This window comes from Ursus arctos, chromosome Y (assembly GCF_023065955.2).
Source record: "Ursus arctos isolate Adak ecotype North America chromosome Y, UrsArc2.0, whole genome shotgun sequence".
In the NCBI taxonomy this organism is placed as follows: domain Eukaryota; kingdom Metazoa; phylum Chordata; class Mammalia; order Carnivora; family Ursidae; genus Ursus; species Ursus arctos.
The window spans coordinates 27109802-27133956 of record NC_079874.1 but is presented as its reverse complement, the minus strand read 5'-3'; the positions used below and the strand labels follow the sequence as shown (position 1 = coordinate 27133956).

At 40.0% G+C, this 24155-nt stretch overlaps 1 protein-coding gene across 2 annotated transcripts in view; it reads right to left on the bottom strand.

Moving 5' to 3' along the window:
* Positions 1 to 24155, bottom strand: part of PUDP (pseudouridine-5'-phosphatase) — a 591649-nt gene that overhangs the window by 1990 nt on the left and 565504 nt on the right. Inside the window, exon 10 of one of the 2 annotated variants that reach the window (XR_003311294.4) lies at positions 821 to 898. The gene's annotated coding sequence lies outside the window, so the exon portion shown is untranslated. Of the gene's footprint in view, positions 1 to 819; positions 899 to 24155 lie in introns of those variants that run through there. The other variant, XR_008960577.1, reaches the window with a different exon arrangement.

Below are 24155 nucleotides of genomic sequence, written 5' to 3'. Positions count from 1 at the left end.
ATGGGGACTGCACTAGAGAATGGGGTGCCTTCTACTCTCGGCTCCTTCCTGATCCAAAGACTGGTGCACCCCTATTTATTTTTAAGTTCTTTTAAGGAATTCAGAAAGAGAGAAATTTTTGAAGGGATTCGTTCTCACTAATTTCTATCTCTTAAAAAGTCCAGTAATTCATCACGGCATTAGTTTTATAGATGTCTACTTTTAAAAGAGTAGGAAGAGAAATCCTATTTTTCATTGTTGCATATCTAAAGAATATGACCTAGGATGTAAAACAGAACAAAACAAAAATCATTCCTCAGATATTTAAAAGGGTTTCTCCTCATGTTAATTATTCAACTAAAGCATCCCAGCTGATACGTCACTGGTGATCATTGGTCTCCACAAATTGTGGAAGAAAAAACATGCACTCTGGTGAACACCTTTATCTGGTATCTGTGATTCACAAAAGGGCCAAGTTGCAACGCACTGTAAGGAAGGTGATTCTTCTCAGTGTTGTGGCCTCATATATCTCTATGAGTTTGCTGTGCGCCTATCTTTTCCCTAATTTGTGCAAACTGACCTGGGTGCTATCGTGGAAACACAATCCCTTGGAGGACGTGTTTGCGTGTGTGGCAGGGATTTGACTTCGCACAGCTGTGGCGTGGCGTGAGCACGCTTGCTCAGCCTGTCATCCTTGTGCCTGATGCTGAGGCTGGAAATCCACAGAGCAGGTGGTCAGGAAGGAAGAAGAGATGTTAAGGGAAGAGATCCGGGTGGGCTGGAGCTCACAAGCACGAGGGAAGATGGATGGAAAGTTATGTGCGTTATTCGTGCCTCTCACCTTGTGGCAACAGCATCCTGTCGTATCTTCCTGGTGGCTCTTCATGGTGGAGGTGCACACGCACGCCAAGCCTGCGCCCTAGAGACACAGAAGGAAGAGCCGGGGAACGTGAGGCACACGGAACTGCTTCACACCAACAAGGTGAGTCTGTAAATGAGAGGCTACATGGGTGACCTGCAAAATGGCGGCTGCTTCCCCCCTACCCTCCTACTCCCTCGAGAATCTCCTTTCTGGACCTTCATACAGGATAAGGGAAACACAGGAAAGGGATTTCTGGAATATATACTTCAGCAAAGCCAAGGGGGACACTTCCAAAGGCACACCTGCCTCCCCCCACCCTCCCTGACTTAGTTCATGTAGCATTTCATGACCGGGATCTTGAGATTGGCGAATCACGACTTAATTCAACCCAGACTTCCGGTCTCCAAGTTAAGTGACCTTGCACAAAGCAAACATGAAATGTCCAAATATGTGTCCAGCTGTAGGACTATGCTTTCCTAACTCACATGTGCAGTTCTGATGACCTGATAGAAGGCACCAGCCCTAATGTCTCCCCTAAATCCATGACCATTCCGAATTAGGATGACGTTATAGTGTAACCAATATATAACCATTATAACCATATATATAACAAAAAAAATATTATAACCATTGAATGAGAATTATAAAGAAGTGAAGGAGGTGGCAGGCTAAACTTTCATATGCAAAGGGGTTCAAGACAAAAAGGGATTGTGTAATCAAAATGCAACCCCTACGTCTTCCCACATTTGGACTGTACCATCACAGCTGGGGAACCTGGTCACTCTAACCTTCCTTCTAAAAACACGTGCTATGGATCCAATTTCAAAGACAGAATCCTAAGATGCTCTCCTGAATCCACTCAACCTTGAGTTCCTGGGCACTAACCTAATTCTTCCATCACATCATTTAACATTTCCCTTTTAAGCACATCTTTATCCATTTCCTCTAAAAAACAAAAGAAAAAAAAAAAAGCCTTTCTTTTGTTAGTAGCCGGAGGGCTGATAATTACTCTATGTATTTAGTAGCAAGTATCATTAGAATTCTGAATTAAAAATAAGATTAATGATTTAATTTCAATCTTGTCAGGATGACCCATTTAAAAAAATACTGATGTGATATAGTGCTATAAAAGATTTAAGCATAATTTATTGATAAAACCATTACAACTGGAATGAGAGAGCTATTTGTCTACATAATGGTTCCTGAAATCACAGATAGTACTTTCCCATTATTTCACTGCAACATTTATAATTCCTTTTTGGAGTTACCATTTACTTTTTCTTTTAACAACCACATATGGTGCTTCTGTGCCAACCACTGTTCCAAGTGTCTTACAAATACTAGCTCATTTAGTCCTTACCACAATTCCATAAGGCAGCACTATTGTTATCCTTACATCAGGCATAAGATAATGGAGGCACGGAAAATTTTGGTAACTTTCTCAATGGAACACAGGTGAATTTTGCAGCCATGACACAAACTGATAGATTCTGGCTCTAAAATCTAGCCTTCTAAACACTGATCTGCATTACTTCTCCATTATAGAAAAGCCAGTGCAAGCTTGTTTCACTTGGGCTGGAGACAATAGCAGATGAAACTTTGCACTTGGGAAAGTAGCCAGGCAACAAAATGATTGGTGTAGAAAAAATGCTCTCAACATTTCTCACAGCCAGATCAAATATTGCAGATTTTTTCATAACAAAAATTATATCACTTTGGATGTAGAAAGCGGACTTAAGACATCTATCTCTGGTTAAGAAGGAGTAACTAACAGGAAATCATCTTGACAAAAGAAAACAAAATGAAACAATATGTAAAACAAAGGTTTTCAAGACCCTGGATATCAGTCAGTGGATGACAGTTATTCCAGAAAGATGAGTAACAAATGATATGAGTACTATCATTGAACACCTGCTGCTCTGAGAGAGATTCTAGGTAGCGGTACAAGAGGAACCCAAGGAGAACCAGGAAGACTCCTGTTTCAGGTGATGCATCTACAGTGGAGAGAACAAGGCGGTTAGGATTTTCAGGACAGAGTGTGAAGAAAAGAAAGAACTGCAGAGTGCCCTCCTCGAGTAATTAGCAAATTCCTAATCAATACATTTATGTAACCAATACAGTGCATACATATGATCTAGGGATGGGATACAACCATCTAAAGAATTAGAACACTGCTTAGTGTTCACAGAGGGCTGTAAACAGTGTCTGACTGCACCTTCCAGAAGGAAAAAACAAATCTCATAGTATTTAAGACACTGCATAAAGTATTGAGGAAGTTTCCACCATAGTAAGGGGGAAATCATTCTCCACAGTCTAAGCACTGCTCAGGTCTTGTTACCAAACCTAATAAGACTAGAAGAGATAAATCTCCTTAGAAATAACTAAATCCCAAAAGAAAGCCTATGAATTTTTAAAAAGATTTTATTTATTTGAAAGAGAGACAGAGAGAGCATAAGTGGGGGGAGGAGCAGCAGGGGGGAGGGAGAAGTAGACTCCCCGCTGAGCAGGGAGCCCAATGTGGGGCTCGATCCCAGCACCCGGAGATCATGACCGTAGCCGAAGACAGAGGTGCCAGCCAGGTGCTCCAAGAGAGCCTATTAATTTTTATAGGAATAAAAATACCTAACCCCAAAGTGGTCAAATTCACAACATTCTATATTGAAATATTAGAGTATTTGAAGCATGGTAACAGAAACTGTCCAAACATTAAATATATATAGGGGAAAAAGAAGAATAAAAAAATGAAAATAAGTGAACTGTAATATAACACCAAGTATCCTAATAAGTGGGTGATCAGAATGCTCAAAGGAGAAAAAAAAAGAGAGTCCAAAAAAAAATCTAAATAAATACTGGACAGAAATTCCCAAAACTTAAAAAGAACTGTAGGCCTATAGATCCAAGACTCTCAACAAACTCCAAGTGCAAGAAATATAAAAAAATTTACCACGGCACGTCATAATCAAATTGCTCAAAACCAGTGATAAAGGTAAAATCTTAACAAGCATCTAGATGAAAAAAATGTTTTCCATAGATGAGCAAAGATAAGAATAACTTTAGATTCCTTGTCAGTAACAATCGAAGAAAGATGGTGAAGAAACACATTTAAGTTACTAAAAAAAAAAGTCACCTAGATTTCTATACCCAGCAAAAATATCTTTAAAGAAGCTACAGGTAAAGAAAAGATATTTTCAGACATATAAAACCCCAAAGAATTCTTTTTTTTTTTTTAAAGATTTTATTTATTTATTTGACAGAGATAGAGACAGCCAGTGAGAGAGGGAACACAAGCAGGGGGAGTGGGAGAGGAAGAAGCAGGCTCATAGTGGAGGAGCCTGATGTGGGGCTCGATCCCAGAACGCCGGGATCACGCCCTGAGCCGAAGGCAGACGCTTAACCGCTGTGCCACCCAGGCACCCCAACCCCAAAGAATTCTTAAGCAGCACACCTTCACCATAATAAATGTCCAGGGGTGCCTGGGTGGCTCAGTCAGTTAAGTGTCTAACTTTTATTCTCAGCTCAGGTCTTGATCTCAGGGTCGTGAGTTCAAGCCCTGTGTTGGGCTTCATGGGAAACCTACATTTAAAAAAATGTCCAAAGAATAGGGTCGTGAGTTCAAGCCCTGTGTTGGGCTTCATGGGAAACCTACATTTAAAAAAATGTCCAAAGAATACCTTCGGCCAGAAGGAAAATAGTATTGGATGGATACCTGAATTAACACAAGGGTGAAAAGCAAAAGCTCCTTCATAAACCTGTAAGATTTTTTAATTATTTAAATATCTTTAAAATATAATTGATGGCATGAACAAAAATGACAAGAATGTTTTGTGGAAATTATTATATGCATAAAACCAAAAACTACGGATGAATACGATGGATGAATACTGCAGTCAAGCATTCTAAATGCATGTTAGCAGAGTGTATCAAAACTGCATAAGAAGGGTAATACATCATGGCCAAGGGGGATCATTCCAAACATATAAGGTTGTTTTAACACCCAAACTGAATGTCCTATTAATTGATTTAAAAAGAAAAACACCTCGGGAGGGGGGTGGGGGAATGGGATAGACCGGTGATGGGTAGTAAGGAGGGCACGTATTGCATGGTGCACTGGGTGTTATACGCAACTAATGAATCATCGAGCTTTACATCGGAAACCGGGGATGTACTGTATGGTGACTAACATAGTATAATAAAAAATCATTAAAATAAAAAAAAAAGAAAACACCTTGATTATCTCAATATTTGCAGAAAACATTTTGTTGGAATTCAATGTGTGCTCCTGGTTTTATTTTTTTTTTTAAGATTTTATTTATTTATTTGACAGAGAGAGAGACAGCCAGAGAGAGAGGGAACACAAGCAGGGGGAGTGAGAGGAAGAAGCAGGCTCCCAGCAGAAGAGCCTGATGTGGGGCTCGATCCCAGAACGCTGGGATCACGCCCTGAGCCGAAGGCAGACGCTTAACCGCTGTGCCACCCAGGCGCCCCTGTTCCTGGTTTTAAAAAATATGCTCAAAAAAAAGAAATTATCCGTCTGATAAAAGGCATCTACATAAATCCTACAACGAATGGCATTCTTAATAATGCACTCTTCCACCTAAAATCAGAACAAAACCAACATGTCTGCTGGCACAACTTCTTTTCACCATTGTACTAGAGATTCCGGCCAGTTCGATGAGGGGGAAAACAACAAAACGCCAGATTGTAAAGGGAGGCTAACACCGTATTTGAATACGACACAATCATCCCTGTAGAAACTCCAATGGAATATACTAAATAACCACCAGAACTATTATGTGTATTTATAGCAGGGTTGCAAGATGAAAAGATCAATCTACAAAAATAAATTATATTTCTATATACCGGCAATGAACATTCAAAAATTGGAAGTGAGAAAGCAACATCAATAAGAGGAACATTCAATGTATTAAATACTTTGGGACAACTTTGACATAGGATGTGGAAGAGGAACATTCAATGTATTAAATACTTTGGGACAACTTTGACATAGGATGTGCAAGATCAGTATGTTGAAAATTACAAGCCACTGCTGAGAGAATTTGACGACTGAAGCAAGTGGAGAGGTGTATTTTGTTCATGCATTGGAGAACTATGTAGGTTTCAACATGTCACTTCTACCCAAGTCAATCTCCAGATTCAACACAATCCCAGTCAAAATCTCAGCAGGCTTTTTTGTTAAAATTGATAAACTTATTCTAAAATTCATATGTAGAATAGCCAAAGGGGTAAAAAAAAAAAAAAAGTCTGAAAGGGAAAAACAACTTGGGGGTCTCCTACTACGCATATTCAAGACACATTCATGCTGTAGTGATCAAGACAGCGTCATACTGGGATCAGGACAAAGACATCAGTGAAACAGAAGAGGGTCTCAAGACAGAGACCACACATCCACGGTCAACTTCCTTTCCACACCCAGAGCTCGACCTTTGAGAGACAACTGGAGGAGGTATTTGGGACACATGCCTTCAGATCATCTTTCAGCTTCTGTGCAGACTCAACGATCAATCTTGTTTCTAGAAAGCCTGCATTCCTTCTCATCAAAGACTATCCTGTAGCTGTTTCTAGCTGATGACAAATCCAATTTGCCATTTCGAATGTTGATCCACCCACAACTAACTTTATAGGTGAGAAAACCAGGCGTTGACAATTGGGAGTAATCAAGGCTGATTCAGAACCAGACGCCTATTACTCAATACCAACCCCGAATTTTCTGTACGGCAGGCCAGGGGAAAGAATAAAGGAGTTGAAAAAGATACGGAATGGGTACAGGATATGGTACAACTAAAAATAGAAAGCTAAATTGTCTATAATTAGACTCGTACTGTAGGATACTTGTATTTGATCTATCTTTAAATCTGTTGACTTATGATATTTACGATCTAATAGCATTGTTAGCTAGAGTCAAACTAGGAATTTTATTCATATTTTATCTGAAAAGATAATTAAAATGTGGTCTCCTTTACATTCTTATTGACTTATGATACCATCTAAATCATTTTCCAGTTCTCTGAGACATAAGCTGAAGATTAACTTGTTTTTATAAATGTTATTTTCCCTGATTAAACTACATGTCACAACTACATTTTTACATGATGTGTCTAGATCAAATAACCTTAGTATCATTTTAAAAAACAAATTAAGGTATAATTATAAAACGAAGATATGTTATGGCAGTTCCATATGCACTGACAATTTATTAATGATTTATATCTACTTGTGATATTTTCAGAATAAAATTCAGTTTCAACTTGAGAAGGCTAGGAAATGAGACAAAGTATGATTTTATCTTACAGTCTGATTTTTTGGAACCATAAAATATAAAGAAAACATTTGGGGGCACTTGATCATAACATTCCATGAGTCAAGCTTCTACTATATTTATACATTCCTAATCATTGTCAACAGAAAATTTATTAGAAAGCTTTTATGAAGCATTGGTTGGAACAATTAAATATCAGAGCTAAAACATCCTATTTGCAAGGGAATTTTTAAAATGATTTACTAACAATTCATTATCAATTACACCCATGGTAATAAACTGGTGGGACCTTTTAAGAGAACATATTTTATAGTGAGAAAGATACTCTAAAAATTTCTTACACATTTAAAAATTCTTATGAAGTATCTGGACTGGACATATGGGCTACTTGGAGATGATGTCTGGCTAAAAATGCGCTTTATTACAGTTCAGATCAGGTTATTACTTGATGCAACAAAACCTATAAATTGGTAACAGGAGATTATGTGAGACAGCTTGTCCCTCCTCCTGAGATTAATTGAACATTAAATTACCTTTGTTTGAGACTGAGATACAATATCTGGAAGCCTTATAATTGTCTATCGGGTCTTCCTTTGTTTATAAAAGACAACACTCAAGCATTTCAATCTCAAACCCTAATGTTCATTATGCTCAATTACAGAGGAGATAATTTAACAGCTTGTGTCATCGGTAATGAAAAATCAAGATAGCCCTGTTCATTTTTGCAATGCAAATACAGGACATGTGTGTCTGTAGTGTTCCTATCACTGTGCAAAAAAAATTAAAAATGCACTCAAGAGATTATCGGTGGATTGAAGACTGTTTGGCTAGCCTGACATCTCTGAAAGATTTAAAAAAAGCACTCAAGGTCAATAGCAGTATGGGGTCGAAGAGGTCCCACCAATTTCTGACTGTTTTCATCAAAAAAGCATGCTTTATACTGAGAAAGAAGGTCTGAGAGGAGTCTAGTCACGCTGTATATTTTAAATATATAGCAAATATTCGAAATACACAGCAAAGTCTTTATGACAAAGACTATGTGGAACTGGCCCAAGAAAGAAAAAAAGTAGGGGCGCCTGGGTAGAGCAGTCATTAAGTGTCTGCCTTCGGCTCAGGGCGTGATCCCGGCATTCTGGGATCAAGCCCCACATCAGCCTCCTCCGCTGGGAGCCTGCTTCTTCCTCTCCCACTCCCCTGCTGTGTTCCCTCTCTCGCTGGCTGTCTCTCTGTCACATAAATAAATAAAAAATCTTTAAAAAAAAAAAAAAGAAAGAAAGAAAAAAGTAATGAACTAGAGAAGAGAACGAAGAGAAATAGACCCAAGGAGATAGAAATCTAGTGTAGGATGAAGTAAGATCTCAAATCATTTAGGGATGACAGATTTTTTTTTTTAAGAGAGAACATACACGTGCCCATGGTGGGGGAGCAGCAGAGGGAGAGGGAGAGAGAGAATCTTAAGCAAGATCCATGCCCAGTGTGGAGCCTGACGCAGGACTCGATCCCACCACCCCAAGATCATGACCTGAGCCAAAATCAAGAGTCAGTCACTTAACCAACTGAGCCACCCAGGAGCCCCAAGGGATAATGGATGTTTTAATAAAGGATACGACGACAGATGTATGCAGCCATTTAAGAGACAATGAAATAAGATCAACTCCTCACACCATACTCAGGAACGAATCTTCAATGGACCAGAGGAAAGGGAAAGGAACAAGAACTAGGAAGTCGTCAGATAAAAACTGGGACAACTCTTCCATGGCTTCGGGGTAGGGAAATGGCTTTCTAAGAGTCACACCTGGATATAATAAAACCAGAACTTATAAAAGAAAAGACGGACCCATTTGGCTACATTAAAAAGAATTCCACATGGTATAAATTTCACAAATAAAATTAAAAACAAAGACAAATAAGGAGAAGATACTTGCAATATATTGGAGGCTACTATCCCTAATACCCAAAGGCTTATAAAAATGAGAAAAGGTACAGATTTTTAAAACTTAGGCAAAAGTACAAACTGACAACTCACATAGAAAAGATTTTTTCTCTTAATGACCCTTCTGTGAAAAGATGTTGAGCTTTACTCTCAAGGAGAAATGCAGGCTAACGCAGCATGGGGATACGTTTCCTCTTTCGCTGGCAAATGTTAACACTGTGACAATATGATCTGTTGGCCCGGCTGGTGGGAAACATTGTCCGTGGGGCTGCAAATGTACAGCTCCTGGGGGGAGGTGACAAAATTTAATGGGACGATACACGCCTTTATCATGCACCTCAATCGCCCCACTTCTAGAATTTACCTTTTTGAGGGCTATGCCTCCCACCAATAGGAATGCCAAAGCACGAGGTTGTTTGCATTGCAGTACTGATCATGGTAAATACCAGAAGGTCTGCAAATGTTCCAACGGGGGCAGATGATTGAATTAATTATGGTGCACCTAACTGGGGTTCTATGCAAGTGTGAAAAATGAGGATGATCTTTATGATCTGATATAAAGGGGTTTTCAGGATATATTATTTTTTAAAAAATCACAATGCACATTCCCGTAATTGGTATGGTGTAATGCAACAACAAAGTAAACACCCCAAATACACACATCACTGCTTATCCCTACGGAAAAAGGTATCTCGGTACAGTAGAAAATCAAAAATCATCAAGAATCCATGAGTTCCTACCAATAATAAAAAGATAAGTAAGTGTAGAAGAAAGGAGATATCTTGTTTTCAGTGAAATGTGGGATACATTGCAGAAGGAGGGTCAGCATAGGAAAATCAACATTTCCTGTCACCACTGCAAAGATTCCTTTAAGTAGGAATCCCCGATGAATGTCCCATCTGTGGCAGAGGGGATTCCATGAGGAGCATGATATTTGGATGCTCTGAAAGTGTTTCCACATATATTATCTGTGGTTAAGGTGAAAATACAGAGACTATCATGGAGAAATTGGACAATACCTGGCCAGGTCATCGACTTTACCACCACCAGGCAGAGGTGGACATACATTCATATGTCTGAAAAAGACACACCACTTAGGAATATTCCAGCTAGGCAGGCACAATGAGGGCTGAAACACAGGAGAGCATCAGAAAACTCACAATGACAATCTATTACAAAGGGTCCTGTAGTCATCGAAATGTGAGCGTTACCAAAGCCCAAGAAAAGTTGAGATACTCTTCCAGGTTAAAGGGGCAAGCTAACAAGATGATTAATGTAATCCATGATCCTACGCTAGATCCTGAACCGGAGAGGGAATGTGGAAAAGGTATTATTTAATTGAATAAAAAACTGGAATTCAGATGGTATAATAATAATATTAACTGTGAAATATACTGAAGTTGAGGGAATGGTTATGGAGGGAATGATCTTTTTATTAGGAAATAGACATCGAAACACAAAGGAGCAAAGGGCCAGCACTTACTTTTAAATGGGTCATCAAAACTGTCTGTCATCTATCTATATTTATCAATCATCTATGCATTTATCTATATCTGCTATCTATCTAATCTATTCATCTATCTTTGTATCCATCATCATATCTATCTATCCCCACATCTATCATTTATTCTATCTATCTATCTATCTATCTATCTATCTATCTATCTATCTATCTATCCATCCATCCATCGTATCTATCTATCTATCTATCTATCTATCTATCATCTATCTATCATCCATCATATCTATCTATCTATCTATCTATCTCTCTATCTATCTATCCATCCATCCATCGTATCTATCTATCCATCCATCCATCCATCCATCCATCCATCCATCGTATCTATCTATCTATCTATCTATCTATCTATCTATCTATCTATCCATCCATCCATCCATCGTATCTATCTATCTATCCATCCATCCATCCATTGTATCTATCTATCTATCTATCTATCTATCTATCTATCTATCCATCCATCCATCCATCGTATCTATCTATCCATCCATCCATCCATCCTATCCATCTATCCATCCATCTTTCATATCTATCATCTCCGTATGCATTTATCTATATCTGCTATTTATACCTATGTATCTATCTATCAATAGAATAAAAAAAGGGGGGGTAACAACACTAGATAAATCTGGATAAAAGTTATGCTTCCTGGAGTAGTCTTGCAGTATCTCTGTAAGTTTCCACTTTCACATAAAAAGTTACTTTTTACAAATCTTATGCTACAAAAAAGGAAGACTTTAAAAAAAAATCATGATTTCCCTGGGAATAGCTTGTTCTTAGCACAGAGTAGATGCTCAATAAATGTTTCTTCAGTAAATTGTTTTACAACTAATAAACTTCATATAGAATTTAAATTTACATTTAAATTGATTTGAAATATGTGCATCATAAAATAAACTTGTCTTCATCAGTAAATTACCATTTCCTTTTTTTAAACCATGTGTTTCTAGTGGAGCCTCTACTTGCATATTACCACACCCTTAAGAATCAAAGCCATGAGTACCCTGCATGTCCTTAACTTCCCCCTGCGGGTAAGCGCATTCAGAATTCTGTGAATTGTGACAAGTGGGTGCACGGACTCCTGAATTCCCTTTAGGGAGTGAGGGTCCAGCCATGGTTGGGGTTTCTTTTACCACTCGCTACTTTCCTCAGTTTTGGGTCAGACCTGCTACTTGAGGTGCAATCAGGAGTGCATCCCTCAGAGGAACACAGGCTACTCCAGATTACAGTAATGCTGTCTCCCAGACGATCATCATTACTAAATGGGAATGTTTGCATTCTTAACTGGTGATCATCGGAAGCTTTGCGTATCACGCAACCAGCCTTGGTCTGGGTTCGCTTTCCCTGTCACCACCATCATTGGTAAGATCCGATGTGGAGACGCCATGATTAAATGTGACCCAGAGAGTCAGTAGCTTGTCCGTGCTCAGTGGACCTGGAGGTGCATGGTCCAAGCACAGGAGATCAGTGGGTGATACCCAGCCTTTCTACAAAGAGGGAGGGACACGGGGGGCGGGGGGGAGAAGGAGAGGAAGAGACAGACTGGAATGAATCACGTGGAAAGTTCTCTGTCAGATATCACCCAGCATCCATTTGGAGATGCACAGGGAAGGAAGGTAACTCCTTAAACTCTCTTATCAAACATTATTTTGAAAACACCTGGCATCTCCTTTCCATGACTCCCGCAGCTGCTCGTTCCCTTCTGTGATAAGTATGAGGGGAAGGAGCAAGACTGCCTGTTGTCTAGTTTTTTACTTTCTAGCCAAAACCACAGGAGACACTTAGAGTTTTACATATTTGGATTTTCGCCCCAAATGCCAGACATGATTTGTGTTTGGAGAAGCGCCATCTTTCCAAAAAAAAAAAAAAAGAAGAGGTTAGGAGGTCAACCAATGAAACTGTGAGCACCTGTAATTCTGGAAGCCCTGCAGGTGCGTCCTTGCTGTTCGATGTTGTTACAGAGAAACCAGAAAACTTGCCAGAGGCCGCTGTAGGTCACTCATCACATTCGGGTTCTGCAGAAATATTGTGGTCTCTGTGTTTTGGGAGACGAGGAGGAGCTGAGGAGTACTGCTACTTTTGTTGTTGTGCATGGAGTGAGAATTTTCATCAGCTGGTTTGTACTTACTATTTTCTTGCTCTGAGATCTATTCCCCCATCAGGTTTTGTGAGCCACCAAGACTCATGCTAATTTTAAAATTTATCTAAAGTTTATGTAAAATCGTTATAATTTATAAATGTGCATATAAGATGTATTTTTTTATAATTGATATTTGAATGTTTACAAGTACATGATGGTATTTTAATCTCTATTATACGGTGAAGAAATAGAAGCAACACACTTTTTTTTTTAATAAAGGGGGAGAGAGAAAGAATGCTAAGCAGGCTCCATGCCGAGCACAGAGTACAACGCTGGGCCCGATCCGACAACCCCAAGATCATGACCCGAGCTGAGATCAAGAGTTGGATGCCCAACCAACTGAGCCACCTGGGTGAACCTGCAACACACTTTCAAACACGAAATTCTTTCATAGCAATGTTGTAAAACGTTTCTTCTTTTCAAGCATCAACAAGAAAATCTCACCTTTTAATGAACCTGGTAGGTCGCAACATTTGGATCAATAAAATTCATTTTTTTGATTCAAAATCGAAATAAAAGAATCAGTGAAGTCAATTGGCATGAACGAGTTAGTGTGCTATAGTGAGGAATGGCAAGAAATGTATTAAGGAATCGAATCAGAATGATTTATTATCACCCACTCTTTGGGAAAAGTATGGAAGACAGAAATCTCTTTTAAAAAAAAAAATAAGCAGATTTGAAGTGACTTCCAAGAAAAAGCAATGGGGGTGCCTGGGTGGCACAGTTGTTAAGCGTCTGCCTTCGGCTCAGGGCGTGATCCCGGCGTTCTGGGATCAAGCCCCACATCAGGCTCCTCCGCTAGGAGCCTGCTTCTTCCTCTCCCACTCGCCCTGCTTGTGTTCCCTCTCTTGCTGGCTGTCTCTCTGTCAAATAAATAAATAAAATCTTAAAAAAAAAAAAAAGCAATGAACTCCACGGCTATGACAGTGGAATCAAGTACACAGCATAAAATGAGAAGTGCAGAGTTAGTATTTTCCAAATGAAACATTCTCACAATATTTGGGTTCCAATATTTTGACAAGTGCCAAAGACGGCAGTTGCCTATAAAAGTAGACTAAGTGTTGTCATAATACATCGCTGAAATTTTATATTTTTCCACAAACGAGAAATACATTTTGGAATTTTCTGAACAGACAGGCCAACGTTCACCAACCCTATAGTTCACCACCTGTTACGTTAAAGAACCAAATCACCGCGCTGCGACAGTGAGTATTGATCTTGAAGACAGAAACCATAACCGACGCCTCTCTTTGCTTCAAGTCTCTGGCTCATCAAATGAATAATGTGCAAGTCAATGCTTCTGCCTTATCGTGTCCACTTCATAAGCTTCCCACACTGATTCTTCCTGCCCTCGTCCACCTTCCCCCTCAACTGGAATCTGGCGTATTTGAATTACAAAACGTATTCCTTGTTCCCATATCCAGGGTGTTCTGTAATAAAATCGATAACTCCTGAATGCACACCCATCCATAATAAATATCACACCGAGCACAGCCAATATGTAGCACCTTGGTAAATAACAAGTACCAGCTTAGTATTCAAGGAGGAAAGGTAAGTTCCATCATTGCATCTCTTTCTTTATATGGAACCCATCGACTATAAAATATGATCGAATGGATGAATCCCTAACCTATTTCTTAGATGCTGTTTTGTACCGATGCCTGCTTTGCAGCAGGAGGACCAAATTCAGAGGCATTTCCCTGCGGTCATGTCTGTTAATGCCCTCGAGAGACTATCTAGGGTTTTCAGGAAAATAAATACGGCAGACACAGACGTTGGAGAAATGACCAACATTTACTTTAAGCTGCAACTGCTCTCATCTTGCGAGAAGTAGTTTATGTGAAAGAGCCTTGTAACTTTTCAGTGTGCCTAGGAATTATTCTTGGCTGACACAACTCTCTGAGACAGACACTGGAGAACTTAATCTTCTGCGATACTTTTCTCTCTGTCCATCCACCGGCTCAACAAAATAATCTGTACAAGGTGCATAAAATATTCCCTCACCTTAAGTGAATTAAAGCTCATTATATTTTAAGATGATTTAAATAATTTGTAAGGCCGTTTGGGTTACTTGGTCATGGCCAGCTACGGTATAGAAATGGGGGCTTATAAAGAGTTTGCAGTGTGGGGGGGGGGGATTTGGAGTTGCCATGTGAACCAGTGACCTGAAATAACAAGTCTAGTGTTCCTGAGAGACGGAAGAAGGTCTTTTTCTCCAAGTAGTCATTGGCCCAATCAAGCCTGCAGAGGGGGAAATAGACATTTAATTCAGCGATTCTGTTTGCTCACAACAGGAATAGGGGGGTCACTAGAATCCCACATAAGTGGAAGAGGCAGATATCATGAGGATGAGAGGTTAGTGTCAGTATATACTCGACCCTTCTAGTCCTACTTCTGTGTTTCTTACAGGAAAAAAATATCTCATTTTCCAGGTAAAAGCAAACTCATTTCATAACTGCACACCCTCCTTCTTTTCCATCTTGGTCATTCTAGGGGTGTGTACATATTAGGAAGATAAATTTATGTAGTAAGGCTAGATACAAAGAGGAAACCAGAAAATGATGAACACAGGATTCAGGATAACAGTTTCATGGACTCTTTTCCTAGTATGCTATCCCCTGGGAACCAGGTCTATTCAGATTGTAGCCAGCTGTGACTTTCAGAGCGCCTGGCTCCATGGGGATTTGGGAATGCAGTGGGGCCTAGTGGAGAAGTGTGGGAATCCCCAACTGCAATCCCCACTTGCCTCTCAGGACCCGTGTTAACGGGAGCTAGCATTGCATTTTTCCTCCTCTGTCAAATGGGCATAATTGTAGTATTAATTTCATAGGCATACTGTAAGGATTATATAGGTTAGTACAGGGGAAGATTCTAGAAAAGAATCTAACACATAGTGGATGCTGACAAAATGTTAGCTCTTGTTAATATGATTAATTAATGAACTGTTCCTGTTCTCATTTATAAAGGGAGAACCACTTTGGCTCAGTCGTTCAGGAAGGTCAAGGCTACAATTGGCCCATTCTCTTGCTCTCTCTTTCCTTGATGGTGACAAGAGGACAGCTGTAGCTCCAGCCATCATGCGTCCCTTCCAGGCAAGGAAAGAGGAGAGAATAAAAGAGATGAACCAGCCAATTCTAGTTTATGTCAGATCATCCTTGTGGAAGCCAAAGCAATGATTTCCACTTAAATTCCATTGCCTAGGCCCGTGCCACATGACATCACCCAGCTTCAAGGCAGGATGGACCATGGAGTCCTCTCCTGGTGGGATATATTGCCATTCAGAACAAAGCACGAGGACCACTCAAGTATCAAAGAAAGTACATTGAACGTTGGGCAGGCAGTGTTCTAGACCTCCCAGTCTCCCATTCCCATCTAACCATGCTCGTTGAATCCTGTCCAGCCTAGCCATCAGTCTCATTGAAGGGAAGTAGAAGACCAATTGAGCTTTCTCTTCATCAGCGATGAAAAGCATGTCTTTTATAACAAGCAATAGGCCATGCTCCCCTGATAGCAACTCAAGAATTATAAACATTTTCTGGTATACCGGGCATTTTTTTAAGGTGTCTGCTTATTCTGAACCTGAGGTTTCTTTACACTCAAATTACAGTCCCTGTCTCGCTTCCGTATTTTCCCCCTGAGGGCTTGTCAGATAATCTGCACATATTTCTTGAACATTCTACGGTCAAAAACCTGCCTGATCCTCAGGCTTGCTTTGATTTTATGCACAAAATTTCATTTTTGAGGAAATCTGTTCTGCTTGAGTAATTTTTCCGTGGAGAATCTCAAGCCATGAAAACATATATAGCAATAAATCATTTGCCTAAAACCAGTGGGCACATCCAAAGTGCCTCCTTTGATGACTATGAAGGACTCTTCAAAGAGTGTTTGAGTTGTTACTGTTGCAACTAATTCCACCTTGGTCAGAATTATGTCCTGAATCGTGGATTTCTACCAGAAAATCAGGGATTAATAATTAAACTTACACTTTTTCACCTTTACAAACCACTTAAATTTCATTTAATGTTAAAATGAGTAAGACTTTCTGAGATTCAAAACTCAAGATAATATAAAAAGTATGCATTGGAACACTTCCTGCTCACATTTCATCTTTTTTCAAATTGTTTATTAGATTTTTATGTTCCCTTCCAGTGTTTCTTTTATGCAAATAAACAATGAATAGGTAATCTTTTTAAACCCCTTTCCAACACAAAAGTTACCTTTCTATATACATTATTCTTTCACCGTGTTTCTTTCATATAACATAAAGAATCTTCATGTACTTGGCAGAAATCTATTTGATAGCTCTCAAACTCTTTTACCATTCCAGTTCTTCTCTGCTAAAAATCATCTGCCTCCCACTCCAACTTCTATGGCATTTCCTCTCTTGGGAATTTACTCTGTATGTCTTTCACCCAAAACAGGTTCCATTATCCTTAACCAACAAAACGAAACTGGCCACATTGCCTCTTAACTACCTCCAGCAAGTTTTGCACGTGATAAACTTCCAAAATCTCCACAAGCCCATAAAGGGCAATCTTTCACATCACCTGATAGTAGTCTCAAAGCTAAAATGTATGGCAAACAACCAAAACAATGATATTAAGGCTACTTGCATATTAAAGAATCACAAACCAAAATTGGTATCTACGGCTTTCAGGATGTGAGATCAATGACCTCAAGAATGTCCAAGTGCCCTTGTCTGAATTTCTGCCAGGGAACAGTGATAGGGTAACTGAAGACTGATTTTCCTCTACTGATCCAGTATAAAATGGAACAAGTAAAGGTCATTAGGGAGCTATTTATAGGTTAAGTAGTGATTGTTTTAGAAAATATAACGAAGCAAGTAGTCCTGATTGACATTTCTAAAATCATGGCATATGTAGCCATCTGTATTTTCTTGTTCACGTAATTCCAGAATATAGAACCAGAATACATTCCTGGAAATCAGAACATGATCATTTTATGATACATAAGAGCATTCTTTACATGCCAGGTAAGAAGGATGCAGGACTTATTTCTGAAGGGGCTACAACAGATGGAGAGTGTCAGTAGGTACACAAAAAGATCTTGATAAAGTCCAAAATGTTGAATCTACATAAGAAATAGAAAAACAATAGTGACGTTTGATTTCTATTCCTACCTGTGGACAGGACACCACACAGGGCAATTGCTTCACTTAAAGAAGTCTTTACACAATTGTCAATGATGGAGCATCAGATGTCCCGTGGAGTTAGTCTGAACTGGGAGTATGTGTGCCCGGTTCTCATCCAAGGTATAAATCTCCCTCCAAGGCTCTGGATGTCCCCTCCGCCATAAACGCTGAATCATCCAGGGCTGTGGCTTTGCCTGGCTTCTTGAGTGTCGCTAGATAAATAGGTCATCTCTGGACGTAGCGAAACTTGGTGTTCCAAGTAAGAATGGCTAGACCAAGGCAGGGAGGTGATAATGCAATGGGATTGCAGGAGATGTCCCAGTCATGGAGTCTTCTCTAGAAGAAATAGTTTACTGGGGATAGAATGATGGAATTTGGTATAAAAAGCTTATTGAATAAGATAATGGAATTTTTTTAAAAAGATTTTATTTATTTGATGGATAGAAAGAGAGAGGGCATGAGCTGGGGGAGGCAGAGAGGGAGAAGCAGACTCCCTGCTGACATCATGACGTGAGCTGAAGGCTACTGAGCCACCCAAGCACCCCGATAATGGAAGATGTTTGATATAAATAGTTTATGGGCAATGGGATCATGAAAGTTGGTGTCAGTATTTCTTGTGTGAAAGGATGAAGGAAGTTGGTAGAAATAGTTTATTGGGAATAGGATGAAGGAAGTTGATACAGTTTATTGGGGAGAGGATGATGGATGTGGTGTAAAGATTTATTTCTAAAAGATCTAGCCTGCTGTTTGCTCCCATAACTAACTCTTGTTCTCAGTGGTTTGTGGCCTTGTGTGTTTCATCATTTGGGTTTCAGTGTTTACCTTAACATATGCTTTCTCTGCAAGAATCCTGCTCATTTTCAGGGTGCATTGCTTCACGGGAGAACCACCGTCAAGGTGCCGGGCACCCTATGTGGTACCAACACTAGTGCATTTTAAAGTAATCGTTTATTGGGTTGGGTCTTCTTATAATCACACACCAAATATAAGGTCGAATTCCCAAGCCTTTACAACAGCAGTTCTTTACAAATTGTCAAAGGAAACATTTTTCCAATCTGGATTTCAGATCGAAAAGAGTACATATCTTTGTTACTTCCTTGTATTAACAGGTGGGTATTTTTTTCTAGTGCAAATTCTGACCGGCAGAAGAGTCTTTTGGGCTCTTGGTGCAGAAAAGAGGTTTCAATTTCAACTCCATCCCAGGTATCAGACCAAGTGCACAGACGTGTACTCTCTGTCCTGAAAGGGGCTACTCCCCTCAGAGAAGTTTTGATCCCTCTGGACACTCTTATTTTTTGTGCAGTTACATTTCTACCCCTAGAAATTAATTATTTCCACTTCTTTATAATGAACTCTGTATTTAAAAGAATGTTTGTTACACTTTATCTGGAATTGCTATGTATTTTCTGGTCGGGCATAGCTAATCTGCCATACTTGTGCAAGCGAGAAAATGTGACACACCTTTGTTTCCATCCACCCTGACTTTACCTCTCCCCCTCACCTTCTTGACTGGAGGATGCCAGCACCCTCCCAGTGAACTTCACTAACTGGGCACTCTCCTATTTCTGTCTACTGGTAATGGCTTCTATGAGCTTAATCTCATTTAAGTTTTATTGATATCCCAATTCCCTGCTCCAAACCTTACTATGTTCTTCCATTGTTCACAGATGTAAATTTTTGGATTTCTAGGACTCTTCTAGTATTTCTGTCTTTACTTACACAAGCTCATGTTGACCATTCCCCTCTGGATTTCTAGGACTCTTCTAGTTTTTCCCTCTTTACCTATATGAACTCACGTTGACCCTTCTCCTGTGCGCAAAGTCTATTTTCATCAGTGTGATTTTAAGCAAAGTCTTTCAAAACGCTCCCTCCTAACCCTCAGTGCCTTTGCTCATTTTATCCTTTTCTCCTATGGAACAACTTCTCTTCACACTTCTTTTGGGGGAATCATTCTGCAAGTCCCACCTTGTTTATGAGGCTTTTTACGAATCAAGTTGACCTCTGACCCTAGTAAAATCCTGCAGCATTTACTATAATTGCTTCAGAGTAACAGGTAAATACACTCAGGCTTTTATTGTTTATTACTTTATGGGCATTCACTTTGTCTTCCCCGTTTTAATTGTAACGAAGATTTTAAAAGATGATCTATTAATCCCGAAGCGCATAGCATTATGTTGACTGCACTTAATAGAGTAGCCACATAAGAAATGCTGGAAGAAGGGCCTACTTAAAGTAAATGTCAGCTCGTATTCATTTAATTATCTTATTTTCCGAGAGTGGAGAACATGGCGTCATTCCTTCAATTAGGATATTGTCTCTGCTGAGATTGGGCGACCACTGGGTTCGTAGTAGACCGACTGCTCCACACGCAGCACAGAGAGGGTGAGGCATTCCCTGTGGACCCAGGTCTCTCTGTTTGTACCTCTCTCCAAGCCCATGAGCTCATCTAGCAGATCCACCATGTCCCATTTCTCCTGGGTTCCCTGGTACTTGGCATTGTCTGTAGCTTCAGTCAGAACTTGATAAATATTCGTTGAGCACATGGTTGGGATCCTTACCACTTGGACTCCTAACATACACTCAGAATCCATCCTAATGCTGCTCTTTCTGCCTCTATGAACACCTTCAATGAGAAGAGTCTCTTTCAATTGGTTCTGGTCATATAATCTACTGTCAATTCAGTAGTTTAAATTATCCAATTACAGACAAAAAATTTTTTAAAAATCCTTGACTTTAATTTAAAACCTTTCTGTTTCCCCAGCTGGAGTCTTTTGTAGAGTGGCCAATTAAGAGTATATGGGGTGATGGTACTTCTGTTTTTCTGCCTCACCTTCTCCCCTACCTGGGGGCTGATTTTTTGTTTTTGTTTTATAGTACGGTCTACAGGGAAGGGGGAGTTGGTGAGGATCTCAGGACATGGTTACTTGGCAGGCACTAATCATACTCTGTTTTCTTGCTCTCTGGAATTAGCTGATTTCAAGGCTAATGTCTTGTCTCATGGACATATTTGTGGTTTCTTTGCTAGTTCCCTCTCTCATGGCAAAAGCAAGTGCATGTCTCCCTTTAGGATGGAAACAGAAATCTCCTTAGCTCCTATTCCCGGAGGTAAGGGGGGAGGGAGGTTGGCTCAGCAAGCTACTGTCTCAGGAACCAATTACTTCAAAATGATCTCAAGCCAACAAGGGGGTGTGGGGCTCACACTGGTCCTCACATGGGTATCAGTATGGCTTTGCTCTGATGTTGGAAGGAAAAGGTGACCAATTTCCAGACATGGCACTGTGCCTGGCACCACAGGGTATTTTAACATTCTCAGGGAGTCAGGACCTTCCAGCTTCAGGGCCACATACATCAAGAGTCAAGGAAAACACTATGGAGGAGACACACCCAGAGAAATCTACAGATTCAGTGCAATCTCTATTAAAATGCTAATAGCATTTTTTTACAGAACCAGAACAAATAATCCTAAAATTGGTATGGAACCACTAAAGACCACAAATACACAAAGCAATCTGGAGAAAGAAGATCAAAACTGGAGGTATCACAATCCCAGATTTCAAGATAGACTGCAAAGCTGTAATCATCAAAACAGTATGGTACTGGCACAAAAACAGACACACAGATCACTGGAACAGAGAGCCCAGAAATAAACACCCACTGTATGACCCATTAATTTATGCAAAGGAGGAATGAATATACGATGGGGAGAAGACAGTCTCTTCAATAAATGGTGCTGGGAAAACTGGACAGCAACATGCAGAAGAATGAAACTGGACCACTTTCTTACACCATACACAAAAATAAATTCAAAATGGATTAAAATCTAATGTGAGACCTGAAACCGTAAAATTCCTAGAAGAAAACACAGGTAGTAATCTCTTTGACATCAGCCATAGAAACATTTTTCTAGGTATGTCTTCTGAGGCAAGGGAAACAAAAGCAAAAATAAACAATTGGGACCACATCAAATAAAAAGTTTTTTCCCCATGAAGGAAACCAGCAACAAAAGAAAAAGACAAGCTACTCTATGGGAGGAAATATTTGGAAATGATAAAGCCAACAAGGGGTTAATATCAAAATACACAAGAACTTACCAAACTCAACACCATAAAAACTCAAATAATCCAAATAAAAAATGGGCAGAGGACCTAAATGGACATTTCCAAAGAAGACATCCAGATGGCCAATAAACACATGACAAGATGTTCAAGAGCACGCATCATGAGGCCAACGCAACATCAAAATCACGCTGAGGTACCACTGTACACCAGTCTGAATGACTAGGATCAAACACACAAAAAATAACAAGTGTTGGTGAGGTTGTGAAGAAAAAGGAGCCCCCATACACTGTTGGTGGGAATGCACACTGGTGCAGCCATGGGGAGCCGTATGGAGGTTCCTTGAAACATTAAAAATAAAATTGTCCTGTGACTCGGTAGTTTCAGTTCTGGGTGTGTGCCCACGGAAAATGCAAACACCAATTTGAAAAGATATATGTCGCCCTAGTTTATTGCAGCGTTATTTACAGTAGTCAACATACGGAAGGAGCCCAAGTGTCCATCAATAGATGGAATATTACGCAGCCCTACAAAAGAGATGAGATCTTAGCATTTGCAACAACATGGATGGACCTAAGGGATACAACGCTAAGTGAAAAAAGCCAGGAAGATGAATCTAAAAATACAAAAGAAATGAACAAAGAAGCACAAACGGAAAGAGACCCATAAATACAGAGAACAAACTGATGGCTGCTAGAGGGGAGTGGGTTGGGGATGGGTAACCTAAGAAAAGGGCTGTTTCCTACACTTGTTATCATAATACAATAAACATGTAAAAACACATGTGAATAAAAATTAGAATTATAGAAATAAGCCATAATCTAGTCCATAAAGTTAATAGAAGTGAGCTCGGCATTTGCCATTCCATTAAAAACAACAGAGTCAATGGATTCATTAAGAGAAGCAAACATTACTCTGCAACAGGAAGCTGTAATTTTTTTTTTTAGATGGGCTTTAATATGGTGAGGTTAAAAGACGAAGTGGTCAACACTGACCACGGCATCTTTACAACCACTGAGATGGCAGGCTGGAAGGACATTTGTGTGAGGTGTCATGAACCCAAGCAGATGCTAGACCGTGCAAGCTAAAGTTGAAATCCATTTGGCTATGTCCTCAACAGTGTTGTCCAAGGACAGTACACAAACTCCTGATGTTTTAGGAAGCTAGACTGTAGGTGGGCTATTCCTCCTTCAATCAGTCCTCATTAACTGAATTGTTCAGACAGGGTTTGTTGATAACTTGGGTAGGAGGCAGCGTGGAACTTTTTTTTGTTTTCTGGTAAGTCACTAGAGTTTGCTCTTCCCTGATATGGAAAGACAATGGGTCTATTCACTTTAAGGATCATGAACCAAAGAGCAGTAGCCACAACCTATATTGCAAGACTTTAAAGAGTAATTTTGGGGGTGGGCGGACAGCAAATAGGCATTAGGTAAGCTCGGGAGATCCAGAGAAGGAAAGAAATGTAAGCAATCATATTTTTTCAGGAAGATGAGTATCTATAACTAACAAGAGTCCCTGGTTCTACTCCCGAAAACAGAGCCAAGAAAATCGTGCATGATTTGACTTGTATTACAAGAAGTTATGAAACCCGTGCCATTTCTCAGAATCTCTTTGGTCTTAGGGTTGCCAACACTTACCAGCAGAAATCAAATATATTTGTGTCTCAACAAGACAGCCTCAGAAACCCCAAGCCACTAACGTGTCACCCCACCACTGTGGTGGCTCTGGATGCCCGGGGCGCCTAGGAGAGCACAGAGGGAGCAATCAGTTGATTATGAAAAGTTTTGACGGTGAGGTCACAGTCTCAGTGGGATGTGCATTGAGCAGGCACACGAAGGAAGGTGGCATGGCCATAGTTTGCACTGGGACCCCATGGTGTTGCTTTTGTGGGAACGAACATGTAATTCCGTTCTGGAGGCTGAAGATGTCTCTTGAGATGACAATCCTTTCAATCAACACTCAGTGAACGTAAAGGAAATGCTCTCTAGTACTGAGTGAGAGAATGCTTAATCTATCTACAGTTCCAAGCATAATTAAGATTTCTTCTCTAGGTTGGAGGAACACTTCAATGATGCCAATTACAGGACAAATTTCAGGAAAGAGGGGGCACCTGGGTGGCTCAGTCGCTTAAGTATCTGCCTTCGGCTCAGGTCATGATCCTGGAGTGCCAGGATCGAGTCCCGCATCAGGCTCCCCGGTCATCAGGGAGTCTGCTTCTCCCTCTGACACTCCCCCCTC